Source organism: Tupaia chinensis, unplaced genomic scaffold (assembly GCF_000334495.1).
Source record: "Tupaia chinensis unplaced genomic scaffold, TupChi_1.0 Scaffold147554_1, whole genome shotgun sequence".
Lineage (NCBI taxonomy): Eukaryota > Metazoa > Chordata > Mammalia > Scandentia > Tupaiidae > Tupaia > Tupaia belangeri.
In genome coordinates this window covers 666,178-678,037 of record NW_006207406.1, presented here as the reverse complement: position 1 = coordinate 678,037, position 11,860 = coordinate 666,178, and the positions used below count along the sequence as shown (strand labels likewise).

Sequence of the window (11,860 nt, the reverse complement as noted above, 5' to 3'; positions counted from 1 at the left end):
GTTTCCTGGCTTGCTCGGTTCCAAGGAGCCAAAGAGGCCGGGGGAGAGAAGTGAGGTGACCCACACTGCCACCGCGGGGGTGGGGACGCGCGTCGAACGGGGAGAGACCCCGGAGGACCTGCCAGCAAAAGCCGGGCGTGTTTTCGGGGTCACGTAAAAGCACCGGGAACCCTCAGCCACAGAACGCCGGCTCTCGGGTCTGGGGTGGGACACACCTTGGACCCGGGCTCGGAGACACCGCGAGTGCTCTCGGGGATGGGGACTCGGGCGCCCTGTTATCGGGGAGCACAGGGTGTGCTCGCAGAGAGGGACACGCCGTGTGCTCAGGCGGGGACACTGGCGCTCCGCGTACGGGAGAAGTGGGGCACACCTGGCACTCTTAGGGCGCGGGTGCTTCCCGTTCCCGGAGACGCCCGGCGCGGCGCGAGATGGACACGAACCAACCCCGCGTCCGGGGACAGCCCCGAGCACACACACGCCTAATGCTCATCGGAAAGCGAGACAGCGGTGCTGGGGAGGGAAATTCGCGTGCGCCCTGCGTACCCTGAAGGACGCGGCGCGTCTCGGGCCGACCCGCCGAGGTGTAGAAACAGTGAGCGAACCCGAAGGCTTGTGCAAGCGGCGGGGATACCCTGCATCCTGGGCAGAGACGACTGAGAGAAACCCATAAACACAGCCGACACGTACAGACACACACACTGTGCCGAGTGCAGGGAGAGGCTCAGACGCACAAACGCCGCAGCTGGAGTCCAAATCCAGAAACGCTCGCATTGAAAAAGAAGTGGGAGAGAAAGCCACCCGTACAGAGACGTGGCAACCAGGGAAGCCGTTTGTTTGCCATGCAGTACTGTGTAGATGGGAGACGGGTGGACACGTTGTCTGAGGGAGGAATCTACCATATGGGTGACTGTAACATTTTCCGTGGCGAGGAGAGAGACAGTCAGAGGGAGAGATATATGCCACGGGGCATCCTGGGATATAGAGCACAGTCCTTATCAGGGAATGCACTCCAGCTGGTCTCATAAGACAGGCACAGGGACACCAAGCTCAGATTCACATCATGATTCAGATAAAAGTGGAGAAAAGAATTAACATCTGTTGAGCTCCCACTAGTGCTAGGCACCTTAAATGCACAGAGTGGAAGGCAGAGGTACAGGAGGGGCATGAACTGTGGTTCCCAGAGGATGTGAGCCTGAGCCACCCGTAACTAGTGTTGGTTGAGAGAGGCCTCGAACATCAGTGTGCGCTCACTGGGAACTCACAAGAGAGTACGTGTGAACAGCAGGAGAGACTCAGAGGTGAGCGTACTCTCAGAAGGGCTGCCACAGAACTGGGTGTACACACCCGGACACATAGATTTCCCACCAGAGCATATGAGGAACAACACAGACTTTGTGTAGTGGGGTTGGGGATGGCGGGAAGGGTGCATACACAGAGAGGAAGACACCCTTCCACACGAGATCACTCCATCCCAGGGAGAAAGAATCTCAAGTGTAGCTAGGAGAGCAGCAGGAGGCAGAGACCAGAAATGCAGACATGCGTGTGTCAGGAGCTGCTCCCAGACAGGTGCGTCCGCAGTGAAGAGCCCACACTAGTGCTGAGTGGGAGGCCCACATGGGAGAAGCCAGATACCCAGGCAGCAGAGCAGAAACAGCGGAGAGAAACTCGGCTGGCAAGATGGGGAGATAAGCCTGCCTGTTCCAAGGGAAGGGCGTGGGAAGGAATGGTGGTAGAAGAAAGGTAGGTCAGGGGATGTGAAGAGAAAACACAGAGACCCAGAGCGGGAGAAGCCATCAGGAGGCCAGCCCCAAGTCAGAAACAGACCCGAGGAGCAGATGAAGGCTGACACACAGTGGGTGGGGAGAGGCATCTCTGGGACAGTAGGTCAGCCACCTGGGGGAGACGACAGGCGAAACCGTAGAGTTGATTACAGTGAGACTGACCCTGTGCACTTGGTGGGGCGAGGTGAGTAAGGAGGTTCAGTTGGGGAATGGAGGTGGTAGTATCCAGGGAGAATGGAGTGACAGAGATGCCCCCAGTGCCCACTGATCTGCATGACTGCTGGGGCCCAGGAAGGGAATGCTGTTTGTTTTCCTACCTTTGGCCTTCATTTCTGCCTCCTACACACTAGTGTTTTCATGCGTGGGATTAAGGCTGGAGTGTTCCAAAGGCCCCTGTTCATATACACCTGTCTGCTAGGTGACAAGAGATCAAAATCCTCTCCCAAACCACCCCTTTATCCTTGATTTTGTTTTCTTTTTTAGTTTTAGTTTTTTAATTAAAGGCACCAAAGTCATTGGCTTTGTTTGTACCTGACTGCTTCCGTTGCCTATTTAATATCATTACTGTCTTTTTCCATCTCTGCGCATGCAAATTAATGGGTCAGGTCCATCTGCACAGTGGCAGCAAAGGGAGAGGGAGAAGACTTTTTCCAAGTCCCCTCGCCTTTCTAAGTATAGAGCAAAACAGACTGAATTAGTCCGAGGATTCCTTTTCTCCTGAAAAACTGGTAGTGGCAGCAGTGGCATGCAGCGGGGAGGAGGGGAGAAATAAGCTGACTTGGCTTTTGCAATTGGACACTGCCTTGTTCCCGACTTAACCAGCTCCTGTCCTCAGGCCTCTCTGATACTTCAGCCATGGAAGTACTTTTTAAGGAGCTTGGAAATCTAGCAGAAACTGGAGTGAAACTGTCAGCTCCAACTGAATGAAAAGTTGGAAGAGCCTGAAAAATAAGCAACTTTTGGGATGACCGCACTGTTGGTACTTACTGTGGGATCTTCTGGTGTGTTCAGCTCTGACTCCCACAGATGTGTCCTCAGTGCCTGCCGTCAGCCAGATCAGGGTGTCCTCATGGGCACAGTGACAGTTACCAGTAGCAGGCATTTGGCTGAGCTTTTGTCCTCCAGTGAGAAGATATGTACTTGGCCCTTCACACCTTCGTTTTTATCAGATTTGGGGCTCATGACTTTAAATTGCAACTGCTGTTTGGGAATAGTTGGCAAGTGTTGACTAATTGGGAAGAAGATTCTGTGGTCAAGCCTGTTCGCTCTTGGGGGAAAAAAATGGCTTTAATTTCTCATATAAAACTACACCCCACCCCAAAGCCATTCCTGTGCTCATGTAGGAGGCTGCTAGGTATTTGATGACAAGAGGCCTCCAAGCAGCTTGGCCTATACAAAGTGATGACTATTACTCCTCCTCCCCTAATGACTTTCTAAAAGTCAGGCTTATTTGTTTTGTCTTGTCTTGTTTTGTTTTTGTTTTTGTTTTGCTGTAGGCCACTTGAGCTTACCAGAGAGGACAGAAAAAGGGAAAGTGAGAAATCACCTCCCGGGGGGTGGGAAGGGGTGGGTGAGGGCTACACCACAGTTCCTTCTCCATTCTCTGCTCAGGATTTTGGGCACATATGCACACACGTGCACTCTCAGCTTGTCTTTCAAGCTGCCAGGTCTGGAACTAGAACCACGTGGTCGGCCATGTGGAATCCAGCCACCTCAACCACCATGCCACTTGGCTGACCCCAGAGAGTTCTTTTTTGTCCAGATTATTTTTTCCATTGCATTTACTCTTCTAAAATAATTTATTTGACCTAAGGCTTCAGAGAAATTAAGAATTTTAGGAAACTGCAGATGGAGTAAGTACTTTCTACAAGTTGTTGTCTGGCCTGACCTCCGTGGTCCAGTGAAGTGTGCTGAAAGCCACATGGCCTGCCATGTGTTTAATGATCCTGCCCAGTCAACCTGAAACATGCTGGGTGTTCATGCCAAAGAGCTGTGTGAGCTGGAGGGCTGGGGGCAGGGGACTGCGGTGTGACAAGACCCTACTGAGGGTACTTTTCTCTCACACATGTGCACATGCTCTCTTTAGTGAATTAAATAATGAACTTTGCAAAACAGTGTTCCCCACTTGATTTGAAGACAGAAATGGTTTCAAATTAATAATATACAAAGTGTTAACTGAAAAGTTGTTTTTGCAATTTGCAGAAAAAATCAGACAAATATAGACATATAGGCTATCAAGCTGTTTTAAAAATGTAGATAGATTATTTAAAATGAGGGGACAAGTTACTTAATAAGCAAAATCACAAACTGCAACTTATAGTCATTTTTAATTGTTGTCTGTGGTTGTGTAGTCTATATAAACTCTCTATATTTTAAATGAGTATATGTAACTGTAATTAAATCTCTCTCCCAAATGTAAAACTATATTTAAAATTAAAATCCAACATCTTAAAATATATTTTAGCTAATTTCCTGAGTAATGCAGCTGGCTTTATTTTGGCATTTGAGTAATTCACTTATATAACAAAAATCTTATCAACATATTATTTTCGGATTTTTTTCATTGCTGAACCTGCCAATATAGTATTTTTCTTAAAACACAAAGTTTCAAAGCTGATGGCTCAGATATTACGTTTATGCAACTATTGCATTACATTTTTTATTTTTACATAGCTGTGTTTATAGTCATGAGGGGCTCATTTTCTATTCCTGAAGATCACAAAGCAGATGCCTGTAAGTAGGATTCTGTTAACACATTTTCTTGTCAAGTCTGTTAGCTTGACATAAATTTTCCTGTCTTGATTAGTTCCTTCTAGGAAAATGATAGCATTTAAAAATTTTGTCCAAATACACTTTCATTTAGGTTGCATGAAGAGCTCAGTCTCTCTATATATTATTTGGTTAGATGATTTCTAACCAAAGCATAAAGCCTTATTTAATTTTTCCAAGTTATTGTCCTTCATAATAGCTCCCTTTAATGTATTGCCTCATCTTTGTTTTAAGTTCTTGATTCCACAGATCATAGAGTAGGTGATTTCCTCACCTTAGTCTTTCCTTCTGTCAGGTGAACTTTTCAGTACTTGATTGATTATGGTTTAAGAGGCAGAAAAGACTCATAGCCTGCTTTTTCCCTCTCTCTTCCTTTTTCTGCATACCCACAAACAGTTGTCCATATATGTATTTTCAATGGCCTGCCTTACAAACACAGAAGACTATGTTCTCTTCAGGCCATCACTTGAACATCCAGACCTTCCAGCACAGAGCCGTCCCCACTGTCAGACATGTTTATGAAGTAAAACAGGGAGACTTACTGTAGCAGATTCCATTTGTTCCACTTTAAAAAGTAACCAGGTTTAATTTAAATTAGCCTTATTGAATTTTAAGTTAGATCCATCTTCAGCTGCAGTTGATCCTAAAATACTTTTTAGCAAGTGAAGTCAAAGTTTTGCTCTATGCTGCCAGTGTTTAAAAAGTTTGCTCAAGGGGCCAGCAGGGGGTGTAGCAGTTAAGGTGCTAGACTCCCACATGGTGATCATGGGTCAGGGCCCAGACTCGGTAGCTTGAAAATCATGCTGGACACGTGTGCGTGCGTGCCCCAAATCCTGAGAGGAGAACAGAGGAGAAAGGATTGTTAGCATGGCCATTCTCTGGGGGGGTGGGGGGGTGGGGTGGTGTTTCTCTCTCTCTCTCTCTCTCTCTGTCTTGTCTCTGGCTAGTGCACACGCCCTACAGCAAAAATCTCTCTAAAAAAAGAAAAGTTCATTCAAATGCTCAGTTGCCTAATCCATAGGAAAGTGCTCCTCCCTGAGAAAAGTAGTAGCCAGATTGCCCAAAAAGATAGACAGGGAACCTTGGCACCAGAGTAGGGAGGAGAAAGAAAGAACATATGTGAAAGATTGGAACTTGTTCAAAAAAAGAATTTAAAAGGAAAGGGGCGTAGAATTCTTGGAATGATTTACAGGAAAGCTTACCAAGGACAATCACCAGATTCAGCCTTTCCATTTGCTCCATTTGCACTTGTAAAAACTTTAAGGAAGCTGTGTTCATAGGGCTTATTAGGTAATTGGTGATAAAGCCAACAGAGGGAGGAAAATGAGAATTTCAATCCAGCCAATACTGGGTCATTTCTTACAATTTGCAGTGATCCTTCTCTGCCACAAAGAGGCTCAGGAGCCTGGCATTGGAGTCCAGCCACCTATTTGCCAGTCTGAGCCATGTGTATTTGTAGTGTTGGAGAAGATGTCCCCAAAATGTGGTATTGTGGGTATTTCTGTATAAAAGATATTCAGTACAGAAAATAGCATGTATATAACCCCACATTTGACTCTCCTGTGTATCTCAGCTTCATAAAACATTTCCTATTACTTATGGAAAAATCTAGAAGAAGCAGTTCTAGAGTATAGCTGATGTATTAATGGCCATATCTTCACAGCCAAAATAAAGTTGGAAAACATGGTATAGTTTAGGTCAAATTTATCGGAGAGAATTGCTCTTTTCTTTTTTTCTCTCCTCTCCTTGCTTCTTTTCTGTTTACCTGCCTATCTAGAATTTCCGTGGCATTATGGCTCTTGAGAGCCATGTTAAATCTTCAGGAATAACTGGTTTAAGGGTGTCAACTAATACTCTGCCACTAAAGGTGAAACAGCATTTCCATGTCTGCCAGTTAAATATGGGATTTAGGAAGAGAGAATAATATTACTTAAGCTGTATGCTCCTTAGAGATTCATGAATCAAGTTAGCACCTTGAATTGACCTATAGACCCGGAGTTTGGCTACTTGTTTCATAGTAACTAGCTATTGTTAAGACACATAGATGAGTTTCTTTTCTTCCTGGAGATCCCGTAGGTAATTGGTCTAAAAAAATCCCTAGGTCTTAAAGGACTTTAGCAGAGACTAGATGAGGAACCACATCTCGAGCAGGGGGAAACAGAGGAACCACATCTCAAGCAGGGGGAAACAGCACAGGTGAGGGAAGAATAATGGTAGAAAAGCTAGGACAGGCTCTGAGAATGACCAGAAAGACCCTGTTTTGCTTCACCTAAATTCCAGGAGAAATATAGTTTAGTTTAAGAGGGGAAAAGCAGGTCAGAGCAGGTTGATTACTTACTAAAAAGTTTGGATTTTAATCTCTTAGCAACACTGAATAGAAATTTAAGGTGATTACAGCAATGTCTTAGGATTAGACTGGCCTCGATATGTAAGATGACTATAATGTGAATCTAGAAGGATATAGACAAGTTGAAAAGAAGTGCATGGTCCAGGTCAGAGATGATTAAGGTCTACACTAAGGTGCTGGTGGGAGACATTAGAGATGAATAAAATCTATAGAAGTTAGCCAACAGATCTTGAAGACGAAAGATAAATTGAGATTTCTAGCCATTGACACTAGAAGGGTACCCTTAGTAGAAAAGGGGAAATCAGAAGTAATTTGGAGACTGGGTTGGAGGCTGAGAGAAACATAATTAGTACCACTTTGGTGAACATACAAAAGATTAGTCTTTTGTTTGAGAATGAAGAGAGTTAGGTTTGATGAAATGTTTTCTATTTGAAAAATATATTTGGGAGTCCAATACAGACCAATATATAAAACAGTGCTATCGTGCTTATGTGTCTTGTATAAACATTTCCATTGGGATAAAAATTTTGGAGATTGTCAATGTTTTAGAGGACAGCGAAATCACTTGGAAAAAAATTTGGTTTTGAGTAGGCCCTTTTAAATTTTGTTTGTGTTTTTATGGACTTCCTTTATTGAATATCCTCCTTTATAAATTGCACTTCAGGCCATCATAGAGTACAGATAATATGAAAATCTAATTTGATTTTAGTATGAAAACCAGACCTTCTGTGATTTCTGTCCCTACTAATTATTGAAATGTATAATGTGCCTTGATTTACATTGCAAGTATCATTTTGAAATAGCATAACTCCTAAAGGCTTTGAGTCAGGGTTTTCACTTCCAGATTATCTCTATTTCCATTTTGATGGGTTGATTCCCTTATTTATTTTTTGTTTGTTTGACAGTTCCTTATTTAAAAAAAAAATCATGAATACATGTAAAAGTTTTATTGTACGTATGTATTGTAATGGTATAACATTTGGTTCATGACCCATGGAGGCATCTAGAGTGGAGGACTTTTCACTGAACAGTAAGCTTCTGTGAAGATGAAATAAGACTGCCCATAAGATTCATTCCCTGAAATAGTTTAGGATCTCAACATGCTTACCCTGAAGTTAAGTATTAACATAGTTTTAAGATAACATTTATTGGAACCAGCAGGTGGCATAGTGGTTAAGGTTCTGGACTCCAACATGGGTGACTGCAGTTCGAGTCCCAGACCCAGTGGCTTGAAATTCATACCAGGCACATGTGCATGCATGCTCAAGATCCCGAGAAGAGGCTAAAGGAGAGGGGATTATGATGTGGCCATCCCCTCGAGGCACGATGTCTTGCTTTCTGTCCCTCTGTCTCACTCTATCTCTCTGGCAGGTGCATGCATTCTATACCAAAAATATCTCTCTTAAAAATATATATATAAATGCAGTAAAGTTAGTGTTTAAAGAGAACACCAAAAAGAGAGGTTATGTTTGAGGACATATCTGAGAAGCAGCGTCTTCTTCACCTGCTACTTTCTGCTCAGTGGGCTGTCTCTGCCACGTCCCTGAGATTACATCGACAGAGTCCTTATAGCCAAGTCCAGTGGTTGTCTCTCTGTTCCCATCCCACCAACCTTAGCAGGATTCCATCCTGTTGACCACTCCTTTTTAGAAACAATCCTGATTCTTCCTGCCTCCTTGTCTGTTCTTTCTCAGTCTTCTTTGCTGGCTATCCTCTGCTTGACTGGCCTCCGAATGTTGGAAATGCTGGCTTTCTTACTGGCTCTCATTAGGGGAGCGTGTCTGTTCTATTAGATTTAAATGTCATCTATATGTTAATGACTCCCAAATATTTATCTCCACATCTGGCCTTTTCTCCAGCACCAGGTATTTATTTCCAGAACATTACCTCCTCATCAAAGTTTTTTATTTTCTTTTTTTTAAAGCTTATTTATTTATTCCATATGTGAAAGAGACAGGAAAAGAAGAATGTACTCAGGGAGATCTCCAGATGCAAACCAGTCACCTTCCTGTGTGGGTGTGCCTTGAAGAGTATTGCTTTTCTCCTCTGTGCCACTATTCAGTCTCCGTTATCAGAGTTTAGTGGACAGTCTCAAACTTAACATGTCCAAACCTAACTTTTTCTTTTTCCAATTTACCAGAGGGCACATGCACTTGCCAGAGAGAGACAGAGACAGAGGGACAGAGAAAAGGCACCCACAGTGAGGTGTGATCAAGCCTCATTCCTTTGCTTCCATTTTCTCATCCTTTCGGGATTCTGTGTACACACACACATGCATCCCTGTGTTTTTCAAGCTGCCAGGTCTGCGATTCTAACTGTGTATTCAGCCTTGTGGGATCTGGCTCCCTTAACCACAAAGGCTCCCAGCCTGGCCCACAAGCATGACTTTCTATTTTACTCCTCAAACTTACATCTAGCTAAGTGTTCCCCATCTCAGGAATTAGCAGCATTCTCCACCACATGCCTAGAAATCGACACGAAATTATTGATTTGTCTCCTTTCTTTTTGATATATTTGATCCATCATCAAATTCTATCAATCTTCAAAATACCCAGAATCTGACATTAGTCATTTTCAGTGTTCCAGTCCCGGCCATATTTTCTCTCTTCAGGATCACCACAATGGACCTCTGTCTACCCTTCAAGTTTCCACTCTTGCCCCCATAGCCAAGTGCACCCAGCAACCAGAGTGATCTTTTTAAACATTAACTATGACCATGTCGCTCCCCAGCTTCAAGCCCCCTAGTAGCTCCCTTAGAAAATGTTTTAGATGCTATATTTTTTAATTTCTAGTTTTTAAAAAATAATTTCTATATTTTAATCTAAATTTATTCTTACCACTTCTCCTTATACTACTGCTCTAGTTCATAATCCCAGAGAAGAAATCTTTATTTGCATTTATAGTCACATTTGGCAGGTAAGCTTTGTATGATTATACACTCACAGGGCCCACATTAAGCTCTTGGAAAAAAATAGAGTATTTATTAGGTTTCAAGTTTTGTTGATTTAAAGGTTGAGTCACAGTAAATAACTTTCTTGTTGGTTCAGTTTAGATTTCTTTTTTCCCTCTGTGTTCTTTTAAGAGCTTTTTGAAATCCTAAGATGTAAGAAACCTTTTTTTTTATTTGACCTGTGTCAGATAGGTACAGTTTTCCAGAAGTGACCTTTCAAAACAAGGATTATGTTAAATAGATTTGATTTTTCACCCTCTTCTTCCTGCTGTTTTGGTAATCTCTTTTCTATTTCATGTCTCTCTGTGTTGTAGTGGCTCAATAGAAATTATACTTTATCCATATGCTCTTTAATCTGATTTTTCTAAATCTGCAAAAAAAGTTTTCCTACATCTAAGGTTATATTGAATCACAAAACAAAATACTAGATTGGTTTTTCAAAGCTTTAGTGAGTGTTTTTGGCATCTAATAAGGCAAAGAAGGAGATACCACTTTTTAAAGTAATTTTAGAGTGTGCCTACATTTCACATCATGTATCATAGTAAGCATATTACTGGCTTTAACAAGAGCTGAGTATGTTTGATTTCTTCAGGATCAGCTTCTGCTAGTGCTTGCTTTAGTTCCAATTTTATTCTTTTTTCTTTTTCTTCTTCTTGTTTTGTTGTTTTTTTGTTTTTTTTGTTTGTTTGTTTTAATGGCCCAAGAGTATATGAGCCCTCCAGAAAAAGAGAGAAAGAACCCTGCAATGGGGTAGGGCCATGCCACAATCCCTTTTCCTCCATTTCTCCTTCCTGTCAGGATTTTAGGTACACTTGCACATGTGCCTGGAATGTTTTCCACGGTCTAGCTGCGTGGGATCCAGTTCCCAATGCACCCATTTAACCACTGCACAACGGGGCCAGTCTACTCCAGTATTCTTTCTTCTTTTTCTGCCTAGATATTTTTATTACTGTGGTTTCAGTTTATAATTATTAGGTAGTTTTTCAATTTTCTATCAATTGATGTTATAAAGAACAAAGACAAAAGTGACTCTTTAAATAAAAATATCAGAAGTTTATTGGTGGTTGTTTTAGTTTTTTAACTTCTTTTGTTTTTATTTTTTAGTTTGTTGCTATAGGGCACATGCACTCACCAGAGAGAGAGAGAGAGAGAGAGAGAGAGAGAGTGAGAAAGTGAGAAATCACCCTCCAGGAGGGACGGCCAAGCCACAATCCTGTCACCTCCATTCTCCTCTAGAGATTTTGGACACACATGCACACTGGTCTAGCTGTTTTTAAAGCCATCGGGTCCAGGAGGACTTGAACCGCACAGGTGACCATCTGGGACCCAGCTGTCTTAATCTCCACACCACTTGCTGACCCAACCACAAGTTTTCTTTTAGGAAAGAAAGAGGCTATTTTATATAAATTGTATCACTAGAAAAACTGTATTCACTTTTTAGTATTTACTTGTGCAAATGAAAGCAAAATCCTAATTGCCTGATACTGTTCCTAAGCCATAGTAAAAAATTGAAAAAAAAAAAAAAAGATTTTATTTTTTCATTCTCTAGCTTTTAGGTTTTTAAAATTTTTTTTTTTAAGTTTATATTTCTGAATGAGCACATGTCTGGGAAACCAGAGGTTTGCTACTCTATACCATTCATTTCAAGTCCTGGCTTACGTAAACCACTTTCATTTCCAAATTTAAAAAAAAAAGAGCTTGTTTTTTGTTTTGTTTTTGTTTTGTTTTTGTTTGTTTGTTTTGTTGAGAGGTTTTTGCTATAGGGCACATGCGCTCGCCAGAAAAACAAAGAGAGACAGAACGCAAGAAATCACCCCCCAGTGGGGATGGCCATGCCGCAGTCCCTTCTCCTCCATTCTCCTCTTGGGATCTTGGGTACACATGCACACGTACCCAGCGTGAGTTTAAGCCGCCAGGTCTGGGACGCGAACTGTGGTTGACTACATGGAAGTCCAGCGACATAGCCATTATGCTAACTGCTGGTACGAGCTTGTTTTTAAAATGCATTCCATG

At 42.6% G+C, this 11,860-nt stretch overlaps 1 protein-coding gene across 1 annotated transcript in view; it reads left to right on the top strand.

Moving 5' to 3' along the window:
- The window catches only part of ELL2 (elongation factor for RNA polymerase II 2), a 111,397-nt gene that overhangs the window by 366 nt on the left and 99,171 nt on the right, over positions 1–11,860 (top strand). The gene's annotated exons all lie outside the window — the stretch shown is intronic.